The following is a 15371-nucleotide window of genomic DNA, read 5'->3' as shown; positions in this document are numbered from 1 at the left end:
TTAAATTCCACTTATTGTAAGCCACTCCCACATTTTCACTTTTCAATCTGCTGCAGATTTTTACATTGGCAATGCATGACTTCCTGGCACAAACTGGAGAGAGGTGGTTTGAAGTTTGGGATAAGCACGTTAGTTGGGCATCTCTGCTAAAACGATCAGAAGTGAGAATTAATGCCTAAATCTAAATGGCCATCTTTAGGTTTCAGAGTTAACATACCCATTATGATGAACAGGGCAATTCTCACCTCTCAGTGTTATCATTTAAGCAGACTAAGATGATAACATTGTACTGGTTTATACAGACGATAGATAGATAGATACTTTTTAAAAAGCTTAGATTCTGTAGCAAATTCTGCAGCCATAGAACTACAGACTACACAGGGACTAGAGCTGTATTTACTTATTTATTTATTTGCAGTAACGTAGTGTCTAGAGGCCCCAGCCTAGAACTGGGGCCACATTGTGACAGGCACTGTACAGCATAAAATGAGAGACTCTCATGGTATGAAGAATGTACTGCGCATATCCTATAATGCAGTGAGGATCATGCAACCTGAATATGAGCATGAACTCCCTAAATGAATCCCTCCAGAAAATCCTTTAAGTTTTTCCTTTGTTCATCTTTTTGAGAGATTTGGGCATAGTGCTGACCCATACAGGGGGTGAGGATTCCTGCAATCCATTTCTGGACAAAGCTACTGACTTTCTACAGAGCGACAACTAATCGCTGGCAACACCCGAGGAATAATTATAAATAAACCAAGACATAGCGATCAGCTCACAGGGAATTCACACAAAAAGTGAAAGTGAAATGCACTGAATAAAGCGTTTGTGATGAATTATTTGCCCATGTCTATTTATAACCTTTGCTTGATCACCATTATCCATGGGAGAATTCTCATGTCAACCTAGCTGCCATCTCTCAGGGAGGTGGAGTACCCATGTGGATGGGAGAACCCTTCCCACTGGCACAGGTGGTGGCTTCACTGAAGCACTACAGCTGCATTGCACAGTTTTAAGTATGGGCAAGCCCCAAGGCCCAGATTCAGCTAAATATGTGCTGAAGTTCTTTGCTAAAATAGGGATTTAGGGGCTGACTGTCTTCTCCTGTGCACTGGTGTAAAATAGGAGTAACTCAGGTGAAGACTTTGGGACATATCATCTGGCATAAATTGGCTTCGATGCAGCTGTGTCATTTTACACCACCCGAGGATCTGGCCCACTGGAATGGAACATACATAAAATGAATGTAGATGAGGGTAAGTCTTGTCTTGTGCTAGTGAATAACTGACCCTCAGAGGCCTATATTGTTTTCTTTTGCACCAAAAGCAAAAAGCCATCTGATCTGGAGGGCTAAGTCAATCGAACTCAGTTCAAGAATGTTGCTTATTGGATCAGAACCAGAACATCCCCCCCTCCCCCCATTTTGCCACGTGCAGGCAGGAGCTGCTGTCACTGAGACAAGCAGTGCACAGTAGGTTTTTCCATGTAAAGTGATCTGAAACCCACGGACTCACATGAACCCATCCAGATGTCTCAATGGGTCTGTGCTGACATAAGGAGCAAACACGCTCAGCAGAGATAATGAGGTGAGGGGGGGTCAGCTTTGGGTTTTTCTCTGCTTCCTAGTCAGTTTGGAAAATGCATTTTTCCGTTCTTGTTCCGCTGTGTATTTTTCAGCGGGAAGTGCTCCCTTGGATTTGGGAGGCATTAGCAAAAGCCAGCGACGCTGTCTGAACAAGCCTACGGCAAGCCTGCAAAAGCAGGCCTGCAACGTGTGCAAACATACTTCACCAATGCCACATGCAAGTAGAAATACTGTACATCCAGAATCACACCTGCCACATGCACGTCAGCCACATGCTGTCCACGTCTTATGCTTGCCAGCATGCTGCGCACACATGGAGACACATACACGTCACATTCCGACAAGTCACAGATATGCTGTACATGTCACATGCATGGAGACATCTTGTACAAACATATAGAACCCCCACCATGCGCGCATGTGTGCACATATACATGCACAATTGACAAAATCCAGCGTGACCTTCCACATTCTACCTCTCCTCCCTGATCCCCAGCCCTGTCCTCTCCTCCTCCCTAGTGACAGATCCTGAAAGCATGTTGTCTTCTGTCTGTTTCTAGCCTCTCTTCCTGTGCTCCTGACCCTTTGTCCTCCCAACTATGTACCTTTCTTGCATGCTACAGGCATCCATCCATGGTTCCCTCCACTTAGACACATACAATGTCACAAACGAAAGCTGTTTTCTAGGGCAGCATTATGAGTCTACCATAATCCAAAAGCACCTCCGTGAAAGGGGAGATCTTCCCAAACTGATTAAATTAATTAGCTTGGCATAGCAATAAATGACACCTGTACGAAAAGCTCTAGTATTTAGACTTATAGTCACAACTGGTGATCACTCAGCAGCAAGACATGCTATCTACAAATCAACCAATGAAATCAAGGCTGGAAAAGAGCCATTTTAGCCATCCCAGGAACACGAAAGGGTTCAGGGGGAAGACAAGTCAATGACTTTTTCAGCAGATGATCGTGTTTGGCCTATTTTGAACTGAGATTCTAGAGTCCCAAAGCCTTCCCTCTGAATGTCCTGTTGGCAGCCCACCTCTCTCTTATAATGAGGGGGTTCCCCCCAGCTCAAGTGCTTCCATTGCCTGCAGCTGGGGCAATATGGCATGAGGAGAGGTGGTCTCTAAGGTAGGTAGATCTGTCGCCATTGAAGGCTTTACAGCATATGACCTGTAACACGAGTATAATGTAGTCAAAGAGCCTTGGAAATCAAGAGCTGAATTTGTTTCTGGTAAGACAAACTGACCCATGACGAGACAGCCCCCTCACCAGATGACGTAACCCAGATGCGGCTTTGACTTGACATTAACTGTCCAGCACACTAGAAAAGAGGAACAACACCCTCTTGATCATGCAACACCCAGGACTTCCCCTGCATCATGCAACTCTCAAGACAACCCCACCACCCCAGTTGTCTCCCTTGGGGAAAACAAGATGTTGTCTCTGGGGCGTCATTCATCAAAGCAATGTCTTATAATTAATAGCACTATTTGTTTGGGGATTCCAATGTGTCGTGAAATTCCAGGCATGAAAGCATGGTTATTGTCTCATCCCAGCCTGGAATAGATATAAATATGCCAAGAAGCCATGTGACTCAGGATTTGCTGAACACCTCAAAGGGGTTTTTATGGGGTGTCCAGATATCACAAGACAAGCTGAGGAATGCACAGTGGAGAGGTGGAGCATCAGGGGTTCTAAGGATCATCTTTGTGCTCCTCTGATCCCGGCCTGGCTGTGTGCTGGGCCAGTGCCCCCGCAGAAGTGAAAGCAGTTTAAGTTATACCAGTTACCAAAGACTCCAGGGGACTGGTAGACAGCAAGGCACAAGGAAGCTGTGAACATGCACCCTTTCTCCTGGTCACATCTCCTTGAACAGCAGTGGGGAGGGTGGTTGGTGGAGGAAGGTTGCTGTCCCACCACCTCTGTGAGATGACACTCCCAGGTGATCTTCCTGTGCCAGACCCCAGGCTTGAGACCCCTTTTAGCTAGCGGCTCAGCACAGAGCAGCTGCCCACAACACAGGATCTAGCCCTGCTGCTGCTGCTTTGCGACTGGTGGGTGGCCACCATGCCAACAAGGAGGAATTTTAAAATTGTTCCTTAGTGTATTTGCTCCTCCAGTACTGCTAGGAAGGTTTTTACTTCTGATGAAGTCTCTCAGGCTTATTTTCTAAAAGACCTGAGGTCAGCTCCCATAGTCGCAAATGTGAGAATGATGTGAGTCACCTCTAAGGAGAAAGAATGAGGAGTACTTGTGGCACCTTAGAGACTAACAAATTTATTTGGGCATAAACTTTCATGGGCTACAGCCCACTTCATCAGATGCATGGAGTGGAAAATACAGTAGGAAGATATACACAGAGAACATGAAAAAATGGGTGTTGCCATACCAACTCTAACAAGACTAATCAATTAAGGTGGGCTATTATCAGCAGGAGGAAAAAAAACTTTTGTAGTGATAATCAGGATGGCCCATTTCAAGCAGCTGACAAGAAGGTGTGAACAGTAGGTGGAAAATTAGCATGGGGAAACAGTTGTTAGTTTGTGTAATGAGGCAACCACTCCCAGTCCTTATTCAAGCCTAATTTAATGATGTCCAGTTTGCAAATTAATTCCAGTTCTGCAGTTTCTTGTTGGAGTCTGTTTTTGAAGTTTTGTTGTTGAAGAATTGTCACTTTTAGGTCTGTAACTGAGTGTCCAGGGAGGTTGAAGTGTTCTCCGACTGGTTTTTGAATGTTATGATTCTTGACGTCTGATTTGTGTCCATTTATTCTTTGTCCAGTATGGCAGAGGGGCATTGTTCTAAGTAGCTGATAGATGGACTACGTCACAAGGCTAGGATAGAGTGGTGTCAGAGGTATTGTTCCCCATGCTTAACAGCCCCTAACTGAGGGTAGAAAAACATATGCCTAGTGACAGAGAGAAAGGATAGTTTTGGGGTTAAGACACCATCCTCCCCAGGGCTTTGGGTTCAATGTGCTGCTGCAGACTCTGTGTGTGACTTTGGACAAGTTGTTTAATCTCTGTGCCTCAGTTTTCCACCTATTGTCTGTTTAGATTGGAAGTTCTTTGGGGCAGGGACTGCCTCTCGCTCTCTGTTCATTACAGCACCTACCACAGTGGGACCCCATCTCAGTTTGATTTTCCTAATCGCTACGGTAACAGAAGCAGTAATAACATATAACTTTGTACGCTATAAGGGATTCTCCATTACTTCCTTTGAACTGTCCACAGGTCAGAAACTAGATGGACCACTGGTTTGTTGTAGTGTGGCAATTCCGATGTAGCTGTGACAAATCTCCTCACAGTTAAGCTCCCGGACACGGCAAGGCAGGAATTAAAGCATATTCATTAATACCTGGTTTGTTAGGTATTAACACAAGTAGACATGAATGATCTGCACCCGCATAAATGCAGGCAGCCCGGCTGCCAGCTAACCTCAGAACACAGTGCCAGGGAGAAAAGCTCAAGCCCCCCACCTCCTAAAGCACAGACTTCTGTGCAGTGAGAGCAGCAGCACCTCCCTTTTGCTAATGACTTGATCCCGCAAAAGGGCTCTCGAGAAGTATTGAGTACCCAGAACTCTCAGGGAAGTCAGCGAGAGCTGAGGATCCTCAGCCCCTTCCAGGAGGCACTCAGCACTTCATGGGATCAAACCCTAATTGTAAGGTAAAGGGATGGATCACCCACCAGGATCCATATGTAGAGGGGACCCTTCCTCCAGGCATTGATCTCCCCACCCCACTGATAAAGAGTGACAGGGTTCAGTAGCCTCCGAATTCCCATCCCTGGACCTGCAGAGAGTGTCCTGTGGGCCCAGGGTGCTGTGCGGGCAAGCAAGACTCGACAGCAGAGATGTGTGCTCTCCTAGCAAACAGTGAGGGATCCATCTGGTAATGAAGCCAGAGGGTGCATTAACTCTCCTGCAATCTCTCATCTCTGCCACAGAACCCCCTTGAATGGGCTACTTACGACAGGGTGATGCTGATGTCACTGCAGGATAACCCATATCCAGTGTGGAGTTGTAGGGGAGCTGTGTATTTGGGGTCAGTCCCTTCTGCTTCCCCACCCTGCCTGCACCCAACGGATGGAAGAACTTGGAGGGAATTCCATGAGGTTTCCCACCAACCTTGATTCCTTCCTGTGGGTTCTCCCCTGAGAATTCCTCATTTCCTCCCATCCCTTTGCTATGGATTTTCCCATGGAAAAATCCAAGACACTCCACTGAAAAAGCAACAATCAGCCTTGTAAATTCATAGCAAGGCAGGAGCCTGATTCTTGCAGGAAAGGGGGCGCATTCACCTACCCCATCGATTGCTACTACTGCCCACTAGAGAAAGGAGAGGCCTGAGGGGAACATTCAGCCTGTTTTGCCTTTCCCATTGCGCTACCGCTAGTCCTGAGTTCACCTAGGGGAAAAGGGTAGCTTGGTGCTGAACCTATCCCAGTTTGTGTTGGGTGAGAGGCACAAGGCAGAGCAGGGGAAAAGCAAAGAATTTCAATGGGCAAACTGAGGCACAGAGCAGTCCAGGGCCTGATTTTCATACAGCGGTCTCCGTATGGGCATTGCAAATTTTGCCTGCAGGAGCTGCCCCCCTCATTTTTGTAACCACAGTTAATTGCAGGGGCAAATCTTGCCATTTGGGAGCTCTGCACTTTGCTTTCACCTCCAGTTAAGTATTTAGCCATCTAAATACCAAGTTTGGTGCCAGCATTGAATCTGGGTTATAAAAATGCAAGGGCACAATATGCACCAATTGCAAAAGGGGGCTTTGAAATTCTGCCTCCCCCCCTGAGACTTGCCCAGTGTCACAGCAAATCAGTGGCAGATCTGGGCATGAAACCCAGGAGTCCTGCCTCCCAGTCCTGTGCTCTAACCACTAGACCATGATGCTTCCAATCAGAGTAATGTCAACGTGACCTTTTTATTCGGCTGAGGAAACAAGCGTGACTGCAGCCCTTTGTCTCGACTGGCCCCAGATATTTCCCTAAAGAGCTATCCGCACTTGAGATAGTTCATCCTAAAGCGTGTTTATAAAGTTAATTCAAGGATAGACCTCAGAATCAGTGAATTAATGCTGCAGACCCTTGAAGAGAAGCCCTGCTCATCAGCCAGCCAGCTCACTTGATTTGATCTGCTTGTTTTATGGCACGAGATTATTGAATTACTTATCATGCAGTCATGCTTAGCGGGCCTAGCAGAGAGGGATCTCATTGTGTTCGGAGCTGTACAAACATGAAAAGAGGCAGTGCCCGCCCCCAGACGCTTGCAATCTAAACTGACAAGGCAAACGATGGGTGAGAGAAAATAAAGCAACATCCCCTTTCTGTAGCTAGGGAAATGAACCACAGTGAGCTAGCTGATTTCCTGACGTCACTCAAGCACTCTGCAGCACAGACAGGATCTGAAACACAGATCTTCAGCTGCCCTCAATCACGAGATCGCTCTTCCTCTCCAAGCAGTGCATCACCTGGCTTGCGATGGCATGGTATTCTTCTAGCCTTGCAAACACTCTGCAGCGAATCTACTGCAGTGTTAAGACAGCCAGAGAGGTCTCTCCACCCCAAGGCCATTCCAGCCCCTATTCCTTTGGCAAAGGATCCTCCTATGCTAAGATAAACACCCAGATCTGGTGCCGTTTCCAATGCTCCCTTCACTGGCTCGGTGCTAACCTCCAAGTCCTTGCCTCCCTTTCGAGCCGGAATCCAATTTAAGAAGCCTTTAATTTTAAACTCTCTCATCATGGACTTAATAAAGCCAAATGACAGGTAATGGTCCCAGAAGCCAGGAACAATTGGTTCTCTCCCGACACTAATAAGGCCTGATCACATGCCCGCACGCTCTTTTTCCAGCTCACAAAAGCACAGCTCCCCAAGGACACCACGACAAGGGGGAGAAACGGGAAATAAACCCTGGTACAGGCAAGGGGAGGAAAAAAGACACCTATAGAAACATTTAAAACCAAAAATGGTAGCGCAGGATCATGCTGGCTGCTGCCTGCTCTCTCCCGGAATTCATCCCGGGCCCACGTGCTCACTCCATTTCCCCAACAGGGCACTGGGGGCTCTCGTCGGCGCTACAGGCACCGTGGCTGTACATAGGCATGTTGCAAACCGGCTCTGATTTCTGCCCAACGGCATCAGTGTCATACTGGTCGGGATGTCAGCTCGGGAGAACGTCAAGGCAGCAGTCAGGGTGCGCTGTCACAAAGAGAAATAGATATCATTTCAAACACACAGCTCCGGAGTAAGGGCGGGGGAGGAAGACAAGAGAATCCCACAATGCACTTTGGGGGGGCTTAATTCTGCTTTGGCTGCATTGGAGAAGGATCCGTGGTTTGCACGACACACCGCAGGCCTGGAGAGTGTGGGAGGGAAATCGCAGGGGGCCTGATTCTCAGTCACACTAAGGCTGTTTGATGCTGCTCTGACAGTGTAAAGAGGCGGAAAATGCTTCCCCTCCAAATGCCCCCTGCACAAAGGACCTCATTAGCTGGCAGAAGCTGGTGTAAGGACAATATGCTAATTTTCCCTATGCCCTAGCATAGGAGGCAGATCGGGGGCGTACTTCTCTCCATCTCTTTTCTGCTTCCCGGGGCCCATGGGGTGGGCATGGTAAGCAGAGTATAAGTTAGAGCAGCCTTAAAACTGCTCTACCTTACACCATGCACTGAGCAGGTAGGGATTTTGCACCAGAGGCTGGGCAAACCTCCACCCCGCCAGAATAAGGTGATAAAAGGAATCTTAAAACCATTTTTCTCTCCTCCCCACCCCACTGACTTCCCAGCCCTAGCAGAGAAACTGAGTAACTGAGAATCAGGCCCAGGCCGTTTACATTGTTTTACTGGCTCATGTAATAATACGCTGGACATTCCATCCAAGGGGAGCCAAGCACTGGAGTCAAAGATAGTCAAAGCCCCCTTATGAGGAGAGACCGCACAAGCCCTATGTGCCAAATAAGCCCTATTTTGAGGGTGTCAGTGCTTCCCAGGAATCGGGCTGGCCCTTAGCATGGGGATGGATTTCACCCATTAAGGAATGAAGCCTTATGGTCCCCCTGTCAGGGAAGACACTGGTATTTCCCCCATTTTTCAGAGAGGGAAACTGAGGCAAACAAAGGAGTGATTTGTCCCAGGTCATAGAAGGAATCTGTGGCAGCGCCAAGGCTAGAATGCAGTGCTCCAGATGCCCAGCCTCAGCTATGAGACCATCCCTAGGCAGCACCTTTTTTTTTTCTGGTTGTAGTCTTTGGTTTCTCTTTTACTTCACTCCCATTCAGCACTGCGACAGCTCCGTCGCTGCCCCTCCTTCCGAGGGCGCTCTCTTACAAAGCTGGCGAGTCACCTTCCCTGGCGGCACGTGCATTTGCCAGGCAGCAGGCAGATGGTTAAACCATTTTTACTCTTTGAAGGAGCAGTCAAAATGGGAAGCACTTAACTCCAGTCACCTTCCCACTGAGAGCGGCTGTTAGTGAGCTGCCGACTGGAAAGGCAAAAGCGAAACACATGGGGCATTACAGCAGCTCCTGGAGAAGTGACAGGTCAGCATCACCCTGCTACAGTGACACCACTCAACAGGGGTATAAAATAAAGAGCACTAGACTGACGGTCTGCCAGAGTAGACAGCCCTGCAGATACTGCCTGGAAAGAGCTTTCCCACTTGGCCCAGTGGTTAGATCCTGTCTAGAGACAAGTTTAGGCAGCAAGGTTCAGATCTGGGTCTAGATTAGGTTTAGGTTAGAGTTTGGGGTTTGATGCTAATCCAGGACTAAGGTTTGAGTCTGAGGTATTTTGAAATCTTGCACAACGTTCTCATGGATTTTAGCCCCAGATGGCAGGAATCTTGTGATGCCAGCTGCTGTCCAAGACATCTGCCAGCTTCATCTACTAAAATCTCACAAAATAACCTGACAGCATGAGATTTCTGCCATTCTGAATGTGGAAATCCCATGAGGACTTCTGATCACACGAGATTTCTGCTATCTTTAATTGTGGAAATCTCGTGAGGTCATCTGATGCCACAAGATTTCTGCCATCTCGGGTACAATCACTGTATTCTCAAACCAAAAACTGGGATGCTTTTGGGCCAACATTTTTAGGGTCACAAAAGAGCCACCCAAACCATACTTTATTTTAACCGCAGCGTGCTAGAGTTGCAACTGCCAGCGTTTGATAGTCCAACAACCCGAGTGCATTTCTCAGACAGGATGATATTGTCCTCAGTATATCAGCTGTTCTAAACGAGTTCATCCCGAAACGCTGAGCACTTGTCATTAATATGGACTCTGAGCAAATGTACAGATTCTGTTGGGGTCGGCACTCATTTGATTGTTCTCCTCACTCCAAACACACCTCATCCCACTGAATGCTTGTGCTACTGCCCTGTTTGTCCCTGGAAAACACCAAGCAAGTTCTGTTTGCTGTAGCAACAAGCAGTTTGCCATTACAAGATAATAAATGTTTTGACAGATGTAATGAGAAATTAGAACAATTCAGGTGTCCTGAAAGAAGTTCCTAGGATTTGGGGACATCAAATAAAAAAACTGGAACCATGACAGCAAAACCAGGACAGACGGTCACTTTAATCTTGGGCTGTATCTAAACCACTTCTGGAAAACAGGCTTGTTTAGACTGTGGATCTGACGCAGACGCAAAGCCATAGGGCTATGATTGGATTTGCCCATCCCTTAGGCAAAGCACCTTGAACCTTTCACCCAAAGCTTGAGTACTATGTAAAACAGATTGGAGGTTTCAAATAAACCACTTGACAATATTGTTAAGGCGCAAGGGCATTCTCGTCATATCTCTAGTATTGTTAGAAACAGTAGGCAGCAGAAATCCTGTAGGAAAGCCCTTTCTCATAAGATGTCTAGCAACATGCTCCGGTCACATATCTTCCTCTCAGGAATGCTCCCCATGACCCAAAGCCATCTGCTAGCCAAGCCCTATTAGAGTATAGCACAGCTCCAACCCTCAGGAATGCCCTTGGTGTGCCCTCTACCCCAGAGGCTGCAGGAGTGGGGTGGGATTGAAGCCCGCTATGCCAGTGGTACACCATCGGGGGGCTGCCCCACACCAGAGGACAGTGTGCCAATCCTCAACAAAGCAAATCCGTCTGCTTTCTGCCCATTTGCACATGGAAGCAGCACATAGGCACAAGAGCAGGGCTCTCAGGGCCATCAAAATAGCTGTGTGGCATCAGCAGGTCTTGTGGACAACCCATAAAGCCCACTCTGCCTTCTTACGTTTGCCATTTATTTTTGGGTAGCATCTTTGATCCATGAAGTACATCTCACAGAAAGCCTCGGCACCTGTTGCAATATAATCCATCTGATAGGAAATCTTGCACTGGAGAGAGGCCAGAATTTCCATCACACTCAACCTCTTTCGGTAACCACTGAACTCTCCCTTCCTCCTTTCATCGTCCACATTATTTCTCTCTTTTCTTTTTTCCAGATCCCTACGAAGAGCCTCTGAAAACCTATTGACACAATTGCTACCTTCGGTAACTTGTTACGCATATGACCGACAGGCTGTCTGGTGCAATCGTGCCTAAATTCCTTGCATGCTGTCTCCTCCCTTGCCTATATCAGGGATCTCTTATTCTTGCACGTGACACTAATTCAAATAGCCGTATGGCCTCTCACTTCTCTAGTCCCTTCAAATACTCCGCCTCCCATTTTGATTTGCACGTGTCATTCTTTCAGCCTTTTTTGAATAACTTGAAATCCCAGAAGACCCTGCCTCATTCTGTTCACCCTCTGCTTTGCCCTGGGCTCTGCATCTTTCTCCTATAATACAGCAACCAGAGCTGCACACTACATACAATACATAGGACCCTTTGCTTTCAGTTTTTATTTTATTTTATTTTTCCCAGGCATGTATCCGTGTTTATTACCATAACCACAAAAACAGGTGACAATCAGTGCAAAAACTATTAATAATTTTTCTGGGTAAATATTGGGGTTTATTTTGGTGGACGGAAAGATGGTGCAAAAAAGTATTCCGTGGGTTAATGCTTTGAATTCCGTTCATCAGTGTGGTTTGCTGCAGAACTAAAAGAGAAAACTCAACACACGACACCACCTCTGAGTTTAAGAAAACAACACATCTCAAACCCCCAAATAAAACTTTGCATTTGAATAAACAATTTACTGTTGTTGACTTGGAACTATGACCCCATATTTACGTTTAATACTGGGCCACACCATTTGCAGCACATACAAACATATTAATCCTTTTCTTCTGCTTTTGTTTTTGTTTTTTTAAACTTTCAAATACTTCCTTGAGTTCTGAAACATATTCTGGTACAATTGTTTGGTTTTTTCCCCATTTTAGTGCATCAAATCTTTAAATGGTTCTCTGCTAACTGCTTGAAATGTCTACATGGTGGGTGTGAGATTCATCAGTATGTTCAGATGCACATGCACTTCAGAACCTGCGCGCAGGCCTCTTTGTTTATGATGTGTAACTTCTAGACTAATATTTAGCCTTACTTCAACAGGCAGCTTTGCATATACACACAGACTAATGTATTATTACAATACATATGGCTCTTTCAACATATTGTACTTTCCTAATAAAACAAGTTATTTTATATATATATATATATATATATATATATAAAGGACACAAAAGTAGGTTGAACATCAGACACAAAAAAATGAATAATCCTTTTTGTAAAACTGGGGAAATTTTCAGTAAAAATTGGTTTAAACTGAAAATGAAGGGGTTTAATAATATAGCAGCAGAAAGAAGGGCGATTTATGCAAGTGACTTCTTATAGGAGCAATATACCAATTTGGATCCTTTCCCAACATCTGCTCTGGGTCCGGACGAAGGGAAAGGAAGATGCCACAATTTCTGTAGCTTGTATGTGAAATAAAAAGCCATCTCACTGAGTAAATGGAGATTTACGATAGAATACTTCTAACCCATGGGACATGGGTGTGGATAGCCTCCTAGAAAGATGTATGGCAGTGGTAAGATTGCCAAGACTTGCATCATTGGCTCTTTTATACAACCTTCTAAAAGTAAATAGCACTTATATAGCTCTTTACAGCACCAAAGTGCTGTACAGATATTAACTAATTCAGCCCTGTAAGAATAGATCGTATTAATATCACCATGCTACTGGCAGGGGAATTGGGGCTTAGTAAAGTGAAGTAGTGCTGAAGGTCAAAGAATGGAATGAGGAAGATGCTGAAGGTCAAAGAATGGAACGAGGAAGAGAACCCAGGTGTCCTGGTGCATAGTCTTGTGATCTAGCCACTGGGACACATTCCAACTTTGGGAAGAGGGCATTTTCCCCTGTTTCCATCTTCTAGTCGGTTCCCTGCTACACCCAATTGCCAAACCAAATCTAGGGTGACCAGACAGGAAGTGTGAAAAATCATGACAAAGGGTATGGGCGGGGTAATAGGCGCCTATATAAGACACAGCCCCAAATATCAGGACTGTCCCTATAAAATCGGGAGATCTGGTCACCGTAACCAAATCAGAGCAGCAGGGGATCTAGTCCAATATTCTGTCTCTCCAGATGCTTCATTTCCTTGTGAAGCAATCCCTAGTGGACAATCATGGAATAATCACAACATAAAGCAAGTTTTTTCCTATTCCTCATCACACCCTGGATCATAAGGATTTATAACCCTTATAAAGAAACAAACGTGAGCATACAAGGGAAAGAGATGGGTAGGGTTCTAAAAAGAATTAGACTCTGCTCCCACTGAAGTCAATGGGCATTTTACCATTGATTTTACTGAGAGCAGAGTTAGGCCAAGACAGAATGCTTTGGAAACTCCCACCTCTCAGAGCCTGAAATGCTGCCAATTTTGCACATCAGTAAATGGCTGCACAAGTGACATGGCAATGGAGAACTGGGGCTGCAGACCAACATTTTCGCTAAGCGGATAGTTAGCTAAGCTGGGCACCCATTTGCACTAAGCTGGGCTCCCAAACACTGCGTCCTCCAGAGCCCATGAAAACATTGGCCTAAATGTCTACACTTCTCTTTGAACTCTACTGCATTCTCACACACAGCATTACATCTTGTGGCAGCAAGTTGCACAGACAGCAGAAAACAGTTCTTTTACAACTAGGGCTGATCCTTAGGAGGATCTCTTTCCAGCTCACATGCAGTCCAGCAGTTGAATTTCTCACAATGGACCTACAGGCCCACACGAGGAAGAGGACTCTTATGCTTAAAGCAGAAGATCTATGTTCAGTTCCCGGCCACAAGCTCCTTGCTGTACTGTGGGCAAATCGTTCTGTCTTCGTGCCTCAGTTCCCCATCTGTAAAAGGGGATAATAATACTCCCTTTCTCCTCCTCTTTGTCTACCCTATCTATTGAAATTGCAAGCTCTTCACAGAAAGGGACTGTCTCTTGCCATGTGGCCATACAGTGCCTATAGAGGGCCTCTGATCTCAGCTGGGATTCTCTAGGAGCTACAAAGAGTAAATTATAATGTGGAATCTGTTTGCCCCAAGGCTATAAAAATTAAGGGCCACATGCTGCAACTCTTACACCATTGTTCCTTTGATTTTAACGAGATGGCACAATGTCAGCACTGTTCAACACCGTTCAGGGTTGCAAAATCTGGCCCTTGAGAAATAGAGACATAGAAACTATGAACAACAGAATCTCAGTTGTTGTTTCAAGCTGTGGCTTCTTCTTAAGCAATTAATGTATTAAGGGAAAGTACATCTCTTCAAAATCTTCCTCTCCTCCCCCCTCTGGAGAGTTTTCCTCTTGAGTTTTCTGGTACATTTAATAAGGTGCAGCTTTCAAAGGAGCCAAGTCTGACCATATGCTCCAGCAAAACGGAGTTTGCAAAATACAACTCCTTTTTAGATGGGGAAATTGGGGTGTACATGTGTCATTTTTTTTGGTTATTAAATGTAGGTGTTAGACTGCTGCACCTAGAGAACAGCTGAGACCAGAGGTTTCTTTTCTGTTAATACCCACCCTGCTCCAGTTCAGTCTGTGATAGACACTTGTCCTGCTCGCTGCCTGTTGTCTTTTCAGATCGCACAAACATACCATTGTTCAGACGGCAACATCACAGAGAGAGGTTCTCATCACACTCTTCTGTCAGAGTTGGACACCGTTCAGATTTCAAAGCCCAGAGGAAGGGTTTCAACTGAAGTTTTTCTGCTGGGAGCATGTTGACAAGCTGAGTGACTTGATCTCAGATGTGCCAGGCCATAATAAAATGACCAGTCACCCAGGATCCTCCATAGAGCCAGACAAAGGTACTGCAAGGGCAGAGAAAACAGATGCCCTGCAAATACCAGAAATCACGTGGTGTTTACTAGGAGTCTCAGCCTTGTTCCTGCCTCTCCACTGGATCAGTTCCAGATTTTCAGGGTTCGCACTGGACTGAATCCAGATTGAATGACAATGTAATAATTTGTGTGTCTCTCTCTCTGCTTTGATTTTAAAGCCAACAGTTAAAGCAACACAGGAGCATAGGAACATAGTAATTTCCATGCTTGAGCCGACCTTTGTCCATTTAGCCCAGTACCTTATTCAATACCCTGGCGAGTGTAATAGTGACAACATAGATCTCTCTGTTCGGATGCTTGGGGTACTGTTACTTTAAGAGAGATGGAAGGAGGAGACCTAGCTGGTAAAGAGTAAACAAGAAGGAGGGCCTACTAAAAGGAGAACTTGGAAGCTGCTGCTTAAATGCTTTGTCTGGGTCACTAAAACAAGGTGCAAGACACTTGTTAACCAGATTGTGTTGCACATACAATAACATGACTGGGCTGGGGGG

The 15371-nt window shown here is 45.8% G+C and overlaps 1 long non-coding RNA gene across 1 annotated transcript in view; it reads right to left on the bottom strand.

The window, feature by feature from the left end:
* Positions 1 to 14820, bottom strand: part of LOC115661096 — a 54152-nt gene extending 39332 nt beyond the window's left edge. The window contains exon 1 of the long non-coding RNA XR_004003012.1: positions 14636 to 14820. This is a non-coding gene — a long non-coding RNA (uncharacterized LOC115661096). The remainder of the gene's footprint in view (positions 1 to 14635) is intronic.
* Positions 14821 to 15371: the final 551 nt, after the last annotated feature.

The sequence above is a fragment of the Gopherus evgoodei genome, chromosome 13 (assembly GCF_007399415.2).
Source record: "Gopherus evgoodei ecotype Sinaloan lineage chromosome 13, rGopEvg1_v1.p, whole genome shotgun sequence".
Classification (NCBI taxonomy): Eukaryota; Metazoa; Chordata; order Testudines; family Testudinidae; genus Gopherus; species Gopherus evgoodei.
Note: the sequence above shows the minus strand (reverse complement) of the source record. Positions and strands in the feature narration are given on the sequence as shown.